General features: G+C 31.8%; 1 long non-coding RNA gene and 1 other non-coding gene across 2 annotated transcripts in view; one reads left to right on the forward strand and one right to left on the reverse strand.

The window, feature by feature from the left end:
- LOC118191019 (uncharacterized) overlaps positions 1 to 9,716 on the reverse strand; it is a 117,292-nt gene extending 107,576 nt beyond the window's left edge. The window contains exons 1-2 of the long non-coding RNA XR_004758512.2: positions 9,572 to 9,716; positions 7,884 to 7,962 (exon numbers count right to left, since the gene is read on the reverse strand). This is a non-coding gene — a long non-coding RNA (uncharacterized LOC118191019). The remainder of the gene's footprint in view (positions 1 to 7,883; positions 7,963 to 9,571) is intronic.
- TRNAW-CCA (transfer RNA tryptophan (anticodon CCA)) lies at positions 3,406 to 3,477 on the forward strand. Its single transcript has one exon. It is a non-coding gene; the product is annotated as a tRNA-Trp (tRNA).
- Positions 9,717 to 20,534: the final 10,818 nt, after the last annotated feature.

Below are 20,534 nucleotides of genomic sequence, written 5' to 3' on the forward strand. Positions count from 1 at the left end.
CAGTGAAATAATAAATACAGAAAACGATCCTTAACAACCAGCATTTATCGGTTTTAACCCCTTCGCCTCTGAAGGGATAAAGAAACATATTGATGACAGTAATATGATACATAAATAATCTTGGGATTGTTTTTCAAAAACAACCTCCCTAATCTACACATAATATGCAACCAGATGATCAATTAAATTTTAATGAAGTGTTAAATAAATACCTTTCTAAACCATTTTTAGAAAAGGTCATCATCATTCACCTAGTATAAGAGAAATGCAAATCATCATCTTACTTTATCTAAAATTGGTGCAGAAATATCTTCCTCCACTAATATAAATAATACATTCGTTGTTAAGCGACTTGTGCTGTTGTGTTTAGATTCTGGTTTTTCTACAGAAGTAAATATGGATCCGCTACTATAGCGTTAATATCCAACGATCTCCAAAGCCTGAGTCCAAATACTTCTTTCTGTCACAATGAATGGGATATTAGTGCGTCATAGGTCATGTAATGTGAACAAAGCATGAAAAATAATGCCAGTATTATGTGAGACCATGCAAATGCAACATCACAAAAATGCAATATATTATCACATTATCAAGACTGAAGATCAAAGATGTTGCTCACATAGTAATCCAGTCCCTTACATCTTTACTGTCTAATTTTACGGCACATCATATAAATTCATCACTAAAGCACATGTTAGGCCTTTATATTTCTATCTAAGTTATATGCTAACGACACCATCTTAAACGTGATAATATGGTCATAGTGCTAGAAATGATGCACATTTAAGATGTCGGGCGTACACTCTTCCGTTTCATTGAACTGGTAGCTATTCACTTATTTGTTGTTGTGACAGCTATTGCTCTTCAAGTGATGATGCAGTTAATCGAAGATTGCAATATTGGTCAATAAAACATTGTACTTCTGAGGAATTATCGCATTCTCCTGTGCGTGTTGTTGTGATGTAAGTTGCAAAATTTCTTCCGGTGGGCGAATGGAAGAACGTTTGCTGATATTTAATTCCAGTTAGGGTATGGTTGATTTACAATATATCTTCGGTCTGATTTGTCTAATGTCCTCTGCGTTTACACCTGAACTAAAATGTGAAGGACTATAATTGATATTTTTTGAAGTGTGAGGCATACTGAGAGAAATAAAGTAAAATCTTCTATGTAGTCGGGCAGTTAGTTATCTTCAAAGCTAAATTTGTACGGTTTCACACTACTTTAACTATAAACTCCTAGAACCATAAAGACAATCAAACGATTTATCATCTCGTTGTAACTTCTAAGTAAAGTAACACTGACACAGATTTAAAATGAATATTTTTATGAACCTCTCAGCCTAACTGTTACACAGAACTGAAAACAGTAACATAAAATCAAATCTTCATAGCTTGTGAGAAATTAAATTAAAAAAATGCTAGTCAATTTAAGTATCAAATACGAAGTAATACGCTCATCAGTAAGCTTTGGCCCAGCCTCAATATCTTCACGAAGCAATTACGGCTTACGCGTTACGGCGTTACGGCTGCCAAATATTCTCTCTCGAATTCAAGAACTCTATACTTAAACAAATTAAATAATTTGCAACTGGTAAGAGTTGAAGAAAGTAGAAATGAAAGCAAGGCAGAATAATAAGATAACTGTTTAGTTAACATAAAACCTACATATTGCTTTCACGAAAAGGCTAAGAAATGTTTTAGGCAGCTATTATAAGCCGTCAAAGCTATGGTAACAAAATTACAGTAATGGAAAAGAGAATTCATTCCATGGTCCATTGGGATCTAACTGTTAGGAGCTCAAACATTATTCCTGTGTAAAATGATTAATTATTATAAAGTAATGTGATTAAAATAGTTACATAATTAATTATCGTAAATTACAAGTTTGGAACAAATTAGCTGTTTCTTCGAGCAAAGTAAATAAGCCTAATTTCAAATTAATAGAGCAGCCAGCTGCTTTTGCCTTCTTACCTCAGCTTCTAAGGCTAAAAAATGAATCCAGGAAAATAACTGTTTTTATGAATCACAAAGGAGTGGTATTGATTTAGAAGGTAAGCTAAGAATCGTATTTAGTGCTTGTCACGCCGTTGCGAGAGATGAATACATACGTTTCAACATTTAATTTTGCTTCTTTACTTTTTTTCTTCTTTACTTCTTTATATTTTTATCACAGATAACATTTATCCATCGTCGTTGACCAATTAGATATAATAATTCAATGGTCGAATAATTTATACAAGTTCATAAAAGTTGCAAAAGCAATAAAATGAGCACTAAAATTTTATGAGCCAAATATTGAACCGAAGTTTCAGAGCTTAAACTCTAACGAAATGCGAATTCACTATAATTATTATAAACACAAATTTTGCATGAGAGTTATTTATTATCGCACAACTATAGTTACTTAATTAGAATATCTCGAAAAGCGACTGCTACTTTTCACTAAACAAATACGCAGTGGAAAACAAAAGTCGTTACCACTTGTGAAGAATATTTGTTGCAAACTTTGTGTTTTTAAAACATAATGATTTTACATTCTACATTTTAAAACAGTGAGAATTCATTTTTAAATTAACAGCCTATCGCAATTGCATTGTTTGGATCCGTTTCTGCTGTTAAGCTAGAGTTTAAATGCAAAAATCAAATTCCATTAAAAAATATAAATTTTTATTTTTAGTTAAAATTTTTAAAAAATTTGAAATTTTTACTGATGATTTTTTTAAATGTTAAATTGCAGTCTGAAACTTCAAATTACAGTTTTTTTTGTAGATAGTCATGTACAACACGAAACCGGTTCAGTTTTACAATAAAGTCAAAAATTCATTTGATGAAAAGGAGACGGAAAACGAAATACTGAAATTCCCAGAAGAAAGATAAGGGTATATCTGCCATCAAAAACCACTCTGAAGTTCGCTATTCCTTCTTTGCTGAAACCATTTCTCGATTCTTATAAGCAATGATTGCTTGAATTGCCCTTTCAGTAGATTACATCCCATTTCGATCACGTGATCTTTAGTGCTTAAGATTTAGTGCATCCGATCACGTGATGTAACGCATGATTTTGTAGTGCAACTGCTTGCATTCGTTATTTTCTCTACGGCTGTTACTACTTTCCAGGCAACTGCAGTGTTATTGCTTGTCCCGCAGCTTTTTCCCAATGAGACTGTTACGAAGTTTGTATTTAGATAAATAATTTTAGTAGAATTATCATTACAAAAATTGTTCTATTTTCTCGTGTAATACAGCAAATTTTAAGAGAAAGATATGCCGGAAATGTAAAACTACAGGAGCACCTGCGTTTAATATTGAATAAATGGGTATCTCTGTAATTCGTATTGAATAAATGGAATTGACCACTAAGAAAAGTTATTTTATTTTGGATAATTATGACCACTCAGGCTGAGGCCTGGTGGCGCAACGGTAGCGCATCTGACTCCAGATCAGAAGGTTGCGTGTTCAAATCACGTCTGGGTTACGAATTTGTTTTTCCTTTCCGAATTTCTCTGTGGCTCAGTTGTTAGCGCATTACAAGACACTCCGAAAGTAGAAAATTATTTTTTCCGTAGAGACATTAGGGTTTAAAAAATGTCTGTTGTGCATTTTTATTTTGAAATTAAAGTAATAGTATAAATTTCATTCAACTTGTATTAACTTATTATGGCCCCCTACCCCCCTAAAAAGTCTGAAAGATTTCAGATTTCATATTACGCCCACAGGGGCATTTTTGTAACGTTTTGTGAACCTGATTAGATTTTTGTGGTGTTGAGCGTTTGTTTCTTCTAGCCATTAAGCACTATCTACCGATTTTTACGAGCCAGTGCCTGCGTTCGCAATAAGTGACCCGTAAAAAGCCGTTAGACTAGCTTATCTAAATTAATTCTATTCTATTTTAAGTTACTTGTTAGCTTTTGAGTTAAGCCAAAAGTGTTGGATTTGTCGGGGATATCTGTGAATATATTGAGTTAATAAAAAGTTCTTTACACCCTTTCTCTGGACTTTGTCGTACTTGAGACTTAGGGATAATGCCTTACACAGTCTATTGACATCTAGTTAGTCTATGCTCGGTAAGAATACTAGACGTTACTGATCAATGAAATATTTCTACGAATTTTTATGACATTTTATATTTTTCGAACTTAACAGGGCTAAGATAAATTTTATAGATAAATTTAAAGTGTTATAAACTGCAATCCAAAGTTTTCAGATTGCAAGTTCATTATTATTGTTATTTTCGTTTCTAAAGTCATCATTTTCTGCGTGGGAGACCCAGAGCTTTGATTGTTTTCAAAACATAATTTTTTAATAAGCTTTAATTGATTTCTACAGTTAGTTAATGCCATATTCTGTATATAGATATATCCCAATGGATTATGTATTATCATTTACTTTTTCCCGTTCATTTTGCATTATAAAAGATTTTACATTAATTAATTACACTATTAAAACTTCATGTTTCTTTTGTTGCATATTGAGTGTCAACAATAGTAAAAAAGATCCATAAAAGAAAGCGTTTCTAATTTGAAATTACATAGCACACAAAGAAAAAATCCAAACTTATGACGTATAAACAGCAGTAACGGGACACATGACGTTTAGAACTATAATTAACTTTTAAAAATTTTCATATACATTAAAAATTAAAAGCTAGAAATAAAGTATGGGAAATAAAAGAGAAGGAAATACGGAAATGTTTTATTCATGGTTAAAATGGAAACAAAAATAGGTATAAAGAAAATTATGCATTCATAAATATTTCTCCGCGTTAACAAACAATTCCATAGACATCCTGGAAGCAGAACTGAAAAAAAATCAGATGCGGACACCACATGAGTTTCTTGTACGGGCTATTAAATTAGGCACACTTTTTTGATGCAATTCATTTAAACTTATCTTCTCGAATAGTTTTAACTTAATTGACCGATCCCTAAAGGCAAATTAAAAATGGCATAAAAAATTGCAAATTTTGAAATTAAATATCCAGGTGAATTTCTATCGTACGGGAGTCGATCTTCTTGTATTTTTACTTTTCATAACGGGTATAAAACTTTCCCAAATATAAGTTTAGGAACCGGGAAACCACATTAAATGTTAGATTCCGTTATTTGTACAAAATTATTATTAGTCCAAAAGGTCTTGAAGGACTATTGTTTCGTTTTGCGATTTTGCGTTGAATGACTTTAAACGGCGAATCACTTTTCAAACTGTTGCCACTAAATGTTAGAGTCCTAACTAAATATTAGAGTCTAATTCAGAAGTCAAACAACAAAAATCAGCGTTATACCTACAAAATTTTCACAGGACTAGTTTCGATGGTTTTACCGAACCATCATCTTCAGCTGCAAAACCGCAAATGAACAAGGTAGGAAATAATGATTAGATAAGATAAGAAAGCCTTAACAAGAATAAGCAAGTGGCGCCATCTGTTGGCGAAACCAGAACTAAAACATAATTTCTCTAAAAGCCGAAGAAATTATGTTTTAGTTCTGGTTTCGCCAACAGATGGCGCCACTTGCTTATTCTTGTTAAGGCTTTCTTATCTTATCTAATCATTATTTCCTACCTTGTTCATTTGCGGTTTTGCAGCTGAAGATGATGTTTCGGTAAAACCATCGAAACTAGTCCTGTGAAAATTTTGTAGGTATAACGCTGATTTTTGTTGTTTGACTTCTGAATTAGTATTTATTCGGCGTGTTATTGTGTCTTAATTAAATATTAGAGTATTTGAAGAAATATTGTATTGAAGAAATTAAATATTGTATTGAAGAAATTAAATATTGTATTGAAGAAATTAAATATTGTATTGAAGAAGTTAAATATTGTATTGAAGAAATTAAATATTGTATTGAAGAAGTTAAATATTGTATTGAAAAACTTTAAGGAACTTTTGAGTAACAAACTCAACGATTTCAAAGCGAGCAATAGCAACACTGTACGGGAAAAAAAAAAACCTTTTTATCTGCGGCGCGTGGAACTGTGTATCGGAAATTCTAAAGATACGCTCATTTGAAAATTATTTTACGACATTTCTATTGAACTGAATTTTATGGTTTAAGTGAAAAGAACATGATATTTAATAAATAAAGGTAACACACAAAACGTTAAAAAAAGGTCCCGTTGGACGTAATTTAAAATCTGAAATCTTTTAGATTTTTTAAAATTATTATTTTTTAATGTGACATTTTCAAAACATCAATATTTTCGTCATTTGAAACACTTATGTAAGTGGAAGTATGTGATTATGACCAATGAATGAGCCAAAGAAAGCCCGGTAAGTGCTTCTAAGCCAGGCAAGGTATATATATATATATATATATATATATATATATTGGAATTATATATATATATATATATAATTCAAATAAATTTTTAATCCTAAAAATTTATAAAAATGCATAAGTGAATAACACGAACACATTTGGTATTGTCGATTGCAGTAAAAAAGAGAGAGATGGACAATTAGAAGTTATAGCTAGATCTATATATAGAAAACTTCAGAGTTCTATGGCTAATTTTTTTTTAGTTATGCGAGATACATACGTACAGATTCCACGAAAAAAAATCTCTTTTGAATATATTTTAAATTTATTTTACAAGCCTTTTCTGTAAAAAATGTCCTTTATTCTGTCTTTATGTACAGATGTCACACAAAAAAATAATCCAAATGGATTCGGCAATGGTGAAAACGGATGTTTTTAGTATGATATCCGAAATTTTCGCGATTACAATATTTCTTTTACTTCGTGCACGAAAGTCAAAAGGTCTTGATGATTGACCAATTTTGCATGTATGCATAATTTCCTTAAATTAAATAACATTTAACTCATAATTTCTTTAATTAAAAATGGATATTTTTTTGAAGTGTGATACCCGAAACTTTTCGCGTTTACAGTATTTCTTTGACACGGAAGTCAAAAGGTCTTGATGATTGACCAATTTTGCATGCATGCGTAATTTTTTTTTAACTAAATAACACTATGTGAGTGGGAAGCAATTTATAAAATAAATTTTTTTGTTAGAATCTATTTGAAACAGCACTCCAAATGGTCAAATTTAATTTTTTGTCAGTAATACATAATTTATGTTTCGTTTTATTAAAAAGGAAAAAAATTGATTTTTCAGCCCTCCTGAATTTTGTCATGCAGGAAAACTAGTGGCTCCAGCTCTAGCTTTTCAAAAACAGCTTGTCCGTTGAGAAGGCAGTTCGCGATTCGAAGAAAAGCGATCTTCATGCGTCACAAAATATTTTTCAGGTGAGGCAATTTTCAATTTTCAAGTTTTTGACAGGGGGAAGGAAAATATGCTTAACAGTAAAATCTGGACATGGTTACTTCCTCGAGCTGTATTTAAACATTTGAAAAGTATACTTCAAAAGAGAGGTAAACTGTATGGATCTCTTGGAAGTTCGCTCGAGCCATTTAGAAAATTCATCTTTAATTAGAAAGCTCTTACTTTTTGTTTTGGTTTGTTTACTGCTTATAAGAAAAATACTTTTCCACCATAATCTAATTTTTGATCTCGTATTCTACTCTTATTCATGGCAACGAATTTAACAAAGCAGTTCAGCAGAAAAGCATAAAGTCAGGCACTATAACAAAGCTTACGCTATGCGTTATTGAAGAGTTCCGAGAAAATGGATTTAGAAAATCTAAAACAGGAGAGTTAATTGATTACGTTTTAAGCGGGTGTCATTGAGTCTATTAATACCAGATTTAAGAACAATATAAAGCAGTTTTCTTATGAAAACAGAAACGAACTCATTTTCGCGGAAGAAAATCTATTACGACTAAACGTTTTTAATATTTGTACTAGACACTGATGTTAAGTGGTTGGCAGAAAGATTTGTGGGTTATTTGTGACACTAAGAACTTGCGAAAAAAATACCTGAGCAGCAGTTGCAATAAGTATGTATGCTTTAAGCCAGTGGTCTCAAACTCAAATTGCATGCGGGCGATTACACGATCTGAAAACAAGAGACGGATAATTTTTTTTACAAAATAGAAAAATTTATTAATAAAATATAAAATATTTTAAATAAATAAATTTTAGTTTTAGCTTATTAACGTAACACAAGCAGTAATAATAATAATATGATAAAGAGAACAATGTCATATTTCTGTCTGAAATCTTCAGTACTTGTTGGAAAGTTTTGTTGGTTACACTTTGCAATAGGGAACACTCACAGCTAAATATTAAATTCTTAGACTGACACCTCTTTTAAGTAATCCTAGCGTGTTTAATTAATAATTTATTAATAAATAAATGAATGAATAAAATAAATGAATGAATAACTAAAATGAATGAACTAAAAATAAATGAATTATGAAAACTTTCCAAGTTTTCAGAGAAAGTTTTGTAAGACCCACTTTCTTATCTTCTAAGTGACTACTGTACGTGTAAAATCTACACAGAAGAAGGGATAAAAGTACCCTTTATTAAATATTTTAAAATTCACAATGCGTCGACGCTAACACACTACGCCTCACTCGGGCGGTAACTCAAATAACAAGAACTAAACTAAAAATTCGAAGATATTAACAAGTAGTAGAAATTCTCTACAGAGCTCAGAAAACTTCTGTTACTTAAAACCCCGTCGAAAACTAGTGGCAGCAAAGTAAAAGCTGTTATGCCACGTAAACCACGTAAACTCTGTTATGCCAGATAAATGCAGAGATAGAAGCTCATGGTACAGCACTGATAGTGAATGCCCAAAACTCTCTCATTTTCCTCTAGAACTCAGTATTTAAACTTTTTCTCCTCAAGGTAGAATTTGCATTACTCCACGCGCGCTACCAAAATTTAAATATTCTGGCATTGACAATTAGGTGAATGAAGGCTTGTACGAAAGAACGTAAAATTAAATTAAATTGGTTATTTAAAATAAATATAAATCTCTGCACATTTTCAAGTAGGACAAAACTTGAGTCTATAATGGCAACTTAATTTCTTTCCCTTATTTATTATTATTTTTTTTAAATGCATATGCTTGTATGTAAATAATTTTAAACTTTTTTATTTTACCTAAAATATAACTTGACGCTTGAAGGCATTAGATTGTAATAAGGGTTCAGTGGAGAGAAATTACAGAAAATTATCTTCCTGACGGATTTTAGATTCTAATCGATCAACTGTGTACTTTTCATATCAATATTCAGCTGTGAAAAAAAGCTGTTTATATATAAATGAATTCCCAAACAAAACAATTATTCTTAACGTAAAAACTAGGAACTGAGCTCATTTTGGTTTACACGTAAGAATAAAAGTTACTAAAATCTATATAATAATTCACATTAATAAAATTTATATCACACTTTAATTTAATTGCTCATTTACAGATTTCCTAAGCGTTATTCTTGCTCATTTTTTATACAAATGGAAATGATATAAACTCGAACTGTTATAAAATAATATAAATCTCAAAATAATTGAAATCTTTGCAACAAATACATAATAAAATGCCTTCTCGGGCCGAATAAAATTGCTTCGGGTGATTTATACCAATGCTCTAAGTGAACTGAAGTAAAACTCAGACGATATAAATGTCTTATAAGTATTATCAAGTTATTACATACTGTCAACAGTTGCTTTGCATTCTTTCCCAAGCGTATCTCGGCACACATTTATGAAAAGAATTCGAAAGACACTTTTCCAAAATGTAAATTGCACTGAGAATTTGTTTGTGCATGCCTATGTCAAGTAACCTCAGCGGAATGCAGCTTTTCAAAGTCTAAGAGGTCTTTCTATAATAGCAGTAGAAAGGCAGATTGCCCATTCACTGCACACTGATGAATTAGTTAAAAGTTATATGCATAGGAATAAATAAAACAGGAAATTCAGGTTGTATCAAGGAAAGCAGGTTTGTAAACAGGAAAGGCCGACTGCACGTTCATTGTCATTTAAAAATTAATTATGAATTATATAAACAGGTAAAAGGTAAAAAAAAGGAAGAAGAAATAATATATTATGTGATTTAATATTGAAAAAGGTTATGAAGTTAAAAGCCAAATTATATGAAAAGTGGAAAAAGTTTAATTAAAAGTAAATGAGACACTATTTAAGTAAATGTGTACAAGAAAGTATGTATTTTAAAACTAAAACGGATTAAAAGAAGCGTGCTGTAAAATATAATGAACTGAAGTAAGATTTATTTTTTATGCGTTTTAAAAATTTTCGGGTAGAAATTATTAAATGCTTTACAATTTTGAATTTAGTGAAAGTATGGTAGACTTTTATCCTATAACATATATGCCCTTTACTGAATATTATATAAATGCTACATTACAGTTATTTTTAATATATTTGTATTCTATTATTTTGGAAAGCGTTCACAAGCAAAAAAATATTACATAATTACTAATAAACGTTCGAAGTAAATAAGTCATAATAATTTATGCAACATGCCATAGAAAGTACAATATTAAAAGGAATTCTGTAAGGGGTCCCAATCTTTGAACTTGCGGGAAGGGGGATTTTTTAAACCTACCCTCTCCCTGTCACTAAATGTAATGCCGGGATAGGTGACATTTGGAGAATGAATTAATACTGTTAATCAATAAATGACTTTGATTTTATATTAAAATGTTTAGATAAAAAATGCAACACTTTTCCTTAATTTTCTTTGCATAAAGTACCTATAACATACTGATCAATTTTAAATATTATTTTAAGATATATTCTCTAAGAGCAGGATGAGGTTTCCGAACAAAACTTACAGTATTTATAAGGGTTCTGAGAACCCACGGAACACTATACTATAGCGTTGATTTTTGATTGAAATTAAGAGAACTTTAAAAATTAAAATGATCGCGCCGATGATATTTGCATTATTTGATGCTGTAAAGTTGAAAAACACTTATTATTTATACATTGAAGATTTACTATAATCAACCTGTTTTATCAGGCAAATCTGCAACGTCTCTATTCCATTTTGCCACGTAAAAACACAATCTTGACATGCATTAATTATAATCCTTTCCAATGTACAAGAAGTCGAGTCAAAGTCTATGACCAGTCTTTAACATGCTTTGTCAGGTATTTGCACAAGAATTTTTGATGATTTCACGTATTGTCAGGACAAGAATTTTATCATTTCGAATTACGGCATATGGTTCTTGGCCTCTTTTTGTATACTCAGTTGTTGGGTCATACTTTACTATTTCGCTGATATGCTGGTATTTCGAATTGTTTATTTTTTGGAAGAAGTTGTGGCTTGCAATTTAGTTATGAATATTTTCTATTTTCAGTTCTTTGCCAATTTGGTCGTTTCTTACAAATTATGAGGCATTATTCATTTTTGAAAAACTTCAGTTTGCATCTGTGTTTTGCCGGCTGTAACTCAGACAGGCGTAGAGCAAGACGAGCCCAATTAGTGTTAGATGTACTGCCCTCTTTGTTTTAATTCGTCAATTTTAATTTCTTCCGATTAGTGGATTTAGTGCAATTTTTGCAACATTTAGTTTTCATAATGCACTAATAGCTTGCTGTTTAAACAGCATTTGCTCATCGAAAAGCACACTTGTGCTGATTCAAATCATTCGTGCTCTTATTTGGAATCTAAGCGTCGTTAATTTTCCCTTATGTCTTAAATATGTTTTTTTTTTTTTTTTTTTTTTTTATCTTCTGAGTATTGGTGTATTGCACTAGCTGGCCCCGTTAGAAATGCCCCCACACAAAACCTCAAAAAATTGTACAGGGATGTGGCTTTCGGATACCCGTAGATAAACCAACAGACCTATACGGATACCCGTAGGCCAAATCCTCATAAAAATCCATAAACAAAAACATCTAGATCTGTCCAAGACCCGTAGGCTAAATTCCCATGAAAAGCAGTAGACAAAACCTCGTAAAACTATACGGGTACTTTATGCCAAATCCCGGTACAAACCAGTAGAAAAAACATGTAGACTTAAATACATATCCAGGCGAAAACTGCAAAATTCGGGAAACAAAAACCAGTAAATATTTTCATCTGCCTCTGTTCCTAAATCTGGCAACAGCTACGACAGTTAGATGATTCTCCAAGCTGAGTGAGGAAATGGAGAGGATTCCGGTAAATGAGGTTAAGGGAACGTCACGACGGAAGAATCGATGTGATTGAAGTAGAAGGACTATAACCGTTTCCTTGATGATGTGATTCCGTTTTTATGATGAACCAAAATTTCATCTTACTTTTACCTTACTTTCTTTCATCATGTACATATCACCCTCATGTTTATTATTTCCTTATTAGAAGCTATAAAATGTCACTATCTTCTTCGTTATTAATCCTGTGATAAGGTCGCATAAATCTACGACGAATGATTTCAAATTGCAAATTCAGAGTGCAATATACGTGAAGAAATCACGGGACTAAATATAATTATTTAATTGTTATTAAAATAATATTAAGTTGTAAAAGTAGTTGTTATTAAAATAATATTAAATTGCTCGCATTTTATTATATTAAAATAATATTAACTGCGCTAAAAACGCAGGCTCGAGAGCCACGTATGGCTCTCGCACGATTGATGTATAGAATTTGATTTTTAAAAAAGATAAGTCTCTCTCTTGTAGAATCGTATGTAGCCATTTTTAGCATTCAATAAATTTTTTATGTTGTGTTTTGTTTTCAACCTGATGTCACAACCCAGGGTTTGCATAGCTGTTTCGGCCACTACACCACAATCCTAGTTTCTTCCCACGTATTCATATGCAAAATCCCTATAGAAAACAATACACAAAAACAATAGAACTGTAGAAAAAATTTCCATAAAAAGTAGTAATTATTATTATAAACCAGCAAAAGTACACAATTAGCACAAATGAAATGCACAGAACTGTATCAGAGGGAAATGAAAGCATGTAGCATAATTTTAAATCAATGAGAATAAAATTAATAAAATTTTAAATACCCAGAAACCTATAAACGTATGCCCTTCTGTATGTAAGTCAGTACAAATGCATTATAAAATATTTATATAAATTACTATTGCAAAAGTTTAAACTCCTCTTATATAATTCTGAAAATTAAATTGAGAGAAAGAATAGAAGAGAAACACGCCAATGTGACAATCAAAATCGCAATAACAACCTTGTATTTAGCGTACATATATTAAAACACTCAATCGATTTCGAGGGCATCTAAAGGTCCCTCCTCATCAGGAGAACGAAATTACTAGAAAGGAGAAAAAAGAAGAAAGCTAAAGCATTGGCAAAGGAGTCTCAGAAATACATGGTCATTATCAGTACTGCACGTGGTCGTAACCGGATTTTGAATCAGAGTTACATTGGCCGCCTACTTTTACTGAGCCAGGCTATCTGATCAAACATATAACACATAGACTAAAAACGCAAAAAATCAGCGAAGTCAAAAAATAGGGAGCGAGGGACAACCGCACCAAGTCTGAACCTCGAATAAACTTTATTCGAGGGTGCGTGAAGGTGCATTTTCGCAGGCTTAATGATTAACTAGATAGCTCTAGCAAACTGGAGGCCACTGTGTAGCGCACATACGATCAATTTTCCCTTAAAAGGTCCTCAACGAAGACGTTCCTTCCCGAGGCATATAGTCTTCGAGTGTTTTGCCATAATGAAACAAACCAAACTTAGCAAATTATAATGTGGAAATAATGACGAAATGATTGTTTAAATGCTAACAAGGAACAGATTATTGTATACTGCGAAAACAAAGGGGGGCGGAACAGTTCTATATCTTTTGTTTTACTGGGCCGTGATACGTTCTACTGGGCTGTAAACATCGGTTTCCGGACAAAGTACAGGCAATACCAAGCTATCGATATGAAAGAACACTAGGCAGCTTAATAATTAACTACTATGAGATCAAAGATGCTCCAGATATCTGAAATTGCAAACTCCCAGAATATAGCCCTTATGCAAATCAACATCACCAACATATTATTGCAGGAAATTTAGAAATTATTGAAGATAGAAATTTAAGGCAATTAATGAATCGCGGCACCAAATTTTCGACCCACTTTTAAAGTAAGCAAACAATTCTGCATCCAACAATTCGAAAAGATCTAGAAACTTTCATACTATTCTCCAGCTACAAAACTAACTTGCCTACTACGACTTACCTAGAATGGAAAGAAGAAATGCTCAGCGACACCAAAAGATGTGTCAAAGAACACATACTGAATAGCACACATAATAAACAAGATTAAGACCAGAAAGTTAAAATATTAAAGGATCTTTTCACCATTACAAAAATAGTCAAAGCAAGTAACAATTTTTGTGTCGTACTATAACGTGATTAAAAAAGAACTCCATAGCACTGTTACCTATCATAAAATTAAAGCTACGGCGAATATCCTGCAAAGACGTTTCACTGCATCGAAGAGTTCAAATTACGGCGAATAAATTTTACAACCATTTCTCTAAACTTTATGCATTGCCTAAATTTCACAAAACACCAGTCAAATTTCGATTCATAAGTACCGAGACCAGAAATTACATGAAAGAAATATACTATCGATTTACTAAAATACTTAAATTTTTTTCTACTTTATTAAAGATGCACAGATGCAAGACCACAATTTCAATTGGATAAAAAGTAATCACATACTGATGCTAGGAGCGCTTCGAACTTTAAAAATTAAAAATATTATCTGTTACGACTTACTATCTGTTACATGAAGTCTTTAACAGTCTCTAACTCTGCCAGATTTTTTTCCACAAATTATTGCGGCTATTTACAAAGAAGAGTGGCAGCTATATTTAAAAAGCATTCTGTTTAATAACTACATAGCATTTAATAATGCTTTTGTTTTAACAAATCAATGGTATCCCGAGGGGAACTAGCAGAAATTCAGCGATCTATAAGTTGTACCTTTTCACCAAGGAATTTCATTTCCAACAACAATTATCTCAAGTACAAAGTTCATATTACTCTAACATTTACAGATACATGGATGATATTATTTCAATCAACAACTTCAATAAAATAGAATGCGATCACATCTATCCTTCATGTTTGAAACTCAATAAAATTAACTTTCAACAAGGAGCTATTAATTACCTAGATTTGCAAATTATCAATTTTAAAGATATCAAAATTTATGACAAAAGAAGAGATTTTGATTTCCTTACTATAAAACTCATCCGTTGGCACTCCAATATCTCTAAATAAGTAATACTTAATACCATACCTATTCAACTCCTTAGAATAAAAATATTTGCAACAATGTCGAATACTTACAAAAAGAAATAGCTGAGCCAAAGTTCTCTTAGAAAATAAAACACCTCTATTTAAAATTCCTATATCTTTAAAGAAAGCTGGTATTAATTACATTTTTAAAAATTCTCAACTAAATTGATATGATAATTATTACTTCAACCTTAATCAGAGATAACATTGGATAACTACGATAAGAAATTTAATGTAAATATCTACAAAGATTTGTTTCTCTTCCCTTTCAATTATTTATAATATTCGTCTACTATTTTATAAATTTAATAATTGGAAAATCTTCTAGATTTGATTAAAGAGGTATAAAGATTTGTTTTTCTTCCTTTTCTTTTATTTATATTATGTTTCTACTATTTTGAAAATTTATTAACTGGCAAATCTTCTAGCTTTTATTAAAAATGGGGTTCCTAGTTTCAAAGACGTATTGTACCCCGATTACGTAAAGACTTTTATCTTTTATAACATATTTTTTTTTCCTTTTTCTCAACTTTGAGCCAGTACTGATTTCGTGTTTTAAGATTGTGCAGAAGACAGCATCTTTTAGAAGTCTCTTACGCCGCCATTTCGGAGACGACGATCAACCTCCTCATAGGTAATAAATTTTTACAGACCGCACCCAATGTTTGACACCGTAGTACACAAAGTTTAACTGGATAGAACACTTTGAGCACATATTTAAATACTTAGTTCTGCTATTGGACACTTTGAACCTTATCGCATACTTTTTCCAAGAACTACAATTTTTTGCTTCTCCTTTGAATTCTACAAGGAACACAGTTTAGTCGTCTAAAAATTCAGTCAATTTTCATTTCAAATCTCGTCCTAAGTTTTCAGTAAGTTTGCGTTTTTTTCAATTTTTTTTCTAATTGTTTTTCAGTTTTTAGCTGATTAAGGCTCACATTTGATTTCATTACCCAAAGAAATAGCTTTGAAAAGTTTTTCGCTTTTTTGTATTAAAAGTTTAGTTTAGCATAATTGGGGACCACCCAATTTTTGAGGATTGATTAAATGATAATTTGGTTATAGATTATTTGTACTGCTCTTTATTTTCATTTGCTTTTGAAGTTCGGATTTGCATATAAATATTTTAGACCAATTTGGTTTTTACGAATGGTCATTTTACATAATGTAAAGTTTTATGGTTCTTTTTTAAGTAGCCAATATAACACAATGTCATGTTTCGTTCTTTTTTCCAAATGTTTCGAAGGCATGTAGGAAAAGTCCTGGTACATTTCGGTTTTATATGAATTTTCAAGTCCTAAATGAAAATTTAATCGATTCTTTTTTTCGGTTTTTGATCCCAAATGAACCAGGAGAACGAAACACGTTTTCGGGACAACAATCGACTTTTATCAAACTTTAGTTCATTTTCCCGCGATGAGTTCTGAATTGGAGTTTTAGTAAAAGGAGATTAATTTTTAAATTTTATTATCTTATATATCTTTTCCCTTTTGCAATTTTATTTATCGAATTTGTACTATGAATTCTTATTTTAGTTTTGCTTTCTTTAGATATTGTGTTAAACCTCTTATACACGGTTACAAGTTTTGGGTACTCATTTGTATCCATTTTTAATGTATTTAGCATTTTCGGTTCAAATATTGTTTGTTAAACTTTTTTTCTGCAATGTGTGTCGGAAAATGCGAGGTGCACATCTTCATGTTATAGCAGTCTCACGTGCAAAATTTCAAACGTTCTGAGGTTGTCAAGTTGAACCTCTATCTAATATTACCATTGTTTGATGTAATTTATAAAATTACGTATGGCAACAGTGAAGGTTGTTAACATTTATGTTTTGAATTTGTTCTCTTTATTAGAAAAGGAGAAAAATGGCTTCGAGTTGTATTTCGTGCGTATTTGAGAATTAATGAGTAATAGCTTACGCCATTTATATTTTGAGTGTTGTTTCAGATGTCGAAGCTAGAGTTGTCACTGATTAGATTTGTAAAATAAACTGTTTGGGCTGTCACGAGATGTTTAATTGAATAATAGTTTTACTGTCATTTCCATTACTAATTCTTCTGATGTTTGAAGGCAAAACGGAGCATCTGGGGTCCGAGGACAGGACACGGCTGCTTTTTACGATTAGGAAAATATTTTTATATTTTGTTTTATTCTTTATTCATTATGGAAACTGTACTGAAAGATAGAAAACAACTTAGAACGTTGTTTACTCGAGCATGTAATTCTTTTGATGAGGAAGAAATTAAACTGAATTATGTTGAGAAAATTAATAAATTAAAGCTAATGGAAGAGAAAGCTTTATTAATGATAGAAAGTGAAGAGAAATATAAGCAATTTTTGTATTTTAAAAATACTTCCGATACCGAAATAGAGAAAATGGTAGATGAGTCAGATACTGATCGCTGAAGATCTTTAAAACAGAATCTAGAAACACTAGTGGCTAAGCAATTATCTTCTAAGAATGAAAGTTTGAATATTACTTCGCAACCGAACACTTTATTGCATTATAAAAAATAAAATTACATACTTTTGACGGTGATGTAAGGAATTCGCTCTAATTTTGGGGGCAGTTTAAAAAAATTGATGAGAATGTTGTTATTGATTTTCACTATAAATTTTCGTATTTATCTCAAGCAATGGAAAAAGGCAGTCCTTCCAAAGAATTAATTAAAATCTCCTACCCCCAGGCGGTAATAGTTATCGAAAAGCTTTAAAACAGCTAAAAGTGCGTTTTTGTAGAGAAGAATTATTGATTCAAGTATACGTCAGAGATTTATTAGCATTAGTTCTTCAAAAAGAGAACTGACCGAAAAATTCATTAAGAAAATTGTTTGATCAACTTGAAAGTAAACTCCGTTCACTTGAACAGTTAAGGGGAAAATACTCTGCCATGTTATTTCCTCTAGTTGAATCAGGGTTTCATGAAGAAACGTTCGTTGCTTGGGAGCGCTATAGATCTGCTCATCATAGAGTTCGAGCAGTGAGTTCAGATGATTCAAATCAAAGCAAAACTATAATTGAGAAAAGTGATTTAGAATGTATTTTATAATTTTTCCAAGACGAATTTGAAGCTAAAAGAACGCATTTTTCTAGCCTGTCGAAGTTTTAACACTTCAAAGACAAAAGCGGAAGTAAAATATAATAATTTTTACAATGAGGAAAACGTGATAGATACGAAATTTAAGAGGGGAAAGTTTTCAAATGTACATAGTGCTACAGACCTTCTAAGTTCATCTCAAGTGTCAAAACAGTGTCTCAGTGTCTTGAGGTTGATATGCCCTGGTTGAAAGATCATCCACCACTGCCAGATTATTTTGATTTAGTCGAGAGGAGACTGAAAAATACTGTTAAACGGCTTAAAAGCGAGTCCAATTAATGAAGGTTATGAAAATCTTTTTAAGGAATAGCTAGAAGAAGGAGTAATTGAAAAGGTTGCTAAAAACGATCAATGTCAAGTTCTTTATCTTCCCCCATCGGGCAGTTATCAAAGAGAATAGTACTACAAAACTCCGACCGGTGTTCGATGCTTCTGCCAAAGTAAAGGGGTTTCTTACTCTTAATGACTGCTTAGAAAAAGGTCCAAATCTATTATAGCAGATTCCGAGTACTTTATCACGATTTCGAAAAGAAGAGATAGATATTATTGCTGATATACGAAGAAAATTACTACAAATAAGTGTTTCATCCATTGATATACATTTTTTGAAGTTCTTATGTCTTAATAGTGATGGTCAGCTGAAAGAGTACAAGTCCTGCCGTGTAGCAAGCAGACCTTTTCTTCTAAACTCTACTATTAAGCTTCACTTACAAACTGTTTTCGAGAAAATAGAAACTGGTGAATCCTTCGTATGCAAAAAGTATTATTCAAAAACTTGTGCATAGTTTCTATGTTGACAACTGTGTCAATTGTGTCAAAAATGAAAAAGAACTCTATCTGTTTATGAATGCATCATCTGTAGTAATGGCTGAGAGAACATCAGACGGTGGGAATTCAATGACATTAATGCTTCTGCTGATATGAGTGTACTCGGTATAACATGGAATATACAATCTGACACTCTACGAATAAATACTGGTAGTATAAAAGAGTTATGTTTTGAAAATGTAAACTAAGAGGTAAATCTTATCTACAGCTCATAGAGTGTTTCATGCTCTCGGTATATGTTGTCCTGTCATCCTTATTCCTAAATTATTGCTTCAAGAAACGTGGAAGCAGAAGATAACATGCGATGAAGATGTTGATATACGTAACGAGAACTGCATTTTTAAAATGGCTGAGAGATATTATCTAGAAAAGAACCGTTTCCCCAGGTAGTTTGGTTCAAGGAATACAAGTGAAAATACTTCAGTTTGTATTTTTTATGTTGCCAGTAAGCATGTTTATGCCATGGCGGCTTTCATACAAATAAAATCTTTTAAAGTACAACTGATTCAAGCCAGGAGTAGAGTTGGACCAACTGGAAAAGAAGAAACTACCATCGCGAGATTGGAATCACTTGCAGCTACTATAGCATCACGACTTTCGTCCTCAATTTTATCTGAGCTATAGGGTGAAGAATTTCTGGACTGATTCTTTTACTATTTTAGCATGGATAACGAGAGAAGCCTGGAATGTCTTTGTCCAGAATAGAGTGAAAGAAGTAAGAAGACTAACAAATCAACTTTTTGGAGACATATTTCTGAATGCATGAATCCTGCTGTTTTCTCGAAAAAAGCTTGTTTAGTTCAAAATTTATTGAAATCTAACTGGTGGCTAGGTCCAAGTTAGCTTTATTTGCCTGAAGAAGATTGGCCGAAAGGTTAATTAAATTTAGATGAGAGTGAGATTGTTAGAGGAAAAAAAGAGCATAGTTTCATCTATAACAAAATGTTTAGTTTCTGCATGCTTGGTTACCAAGAAAAATTGGTACTACAGATATTTTCCCAAGTACAAAAAGATAGTTAATCAAAATGGCTCAAGAAGACTGTTTTGTGAATGTAAAGAATGAGAAATTAAAAACCATAGGAGTATTCAAGGATGAAAGTGGAATATTTAGACTGAAAACTAAACTTACCTTTCGCGAGGATAAGGAAGAATTTAAAATTCTAGATATTCTTCCATTCAATTATGAGGTTGTGAAGAGATTAGTGCGATATTATTACGAGAAAAATGTACACACTGGTATTCAAATTTTAATAAATGTTCTACGAAAGAGGTTTTGGATTCTGAATACTCATAAAACTGTGAGATCTCTCATTAATCAATGCAGTCTGGGTAGAAGAGTTGCTGAAAAAAAAACCCAGAAACTTATATTGCGCCTCCTTCAGAAGACAGACTACGAGAAGCAGCTGTCTTCGAAATCTCTGGAATTGACTTCTCTGGACCAGTGACATTGAAAGGCAAC

The sequence above is a fragment of the Stegodyphus dumicola genome, chromosome 2 (genome assembly GCF_044657685.1).
Source record: "Stegodyphus dumicola isolate Sdum_Otavi_A_Nest chromosome 2, ASM4465768v1".
Taxonomy (NCBI): Eukaryota; Metazoa; Arthropoda; class Arachnida; order Araneae; family Eresidae; genus Stegodyphus; species Stegodyphus dumicola.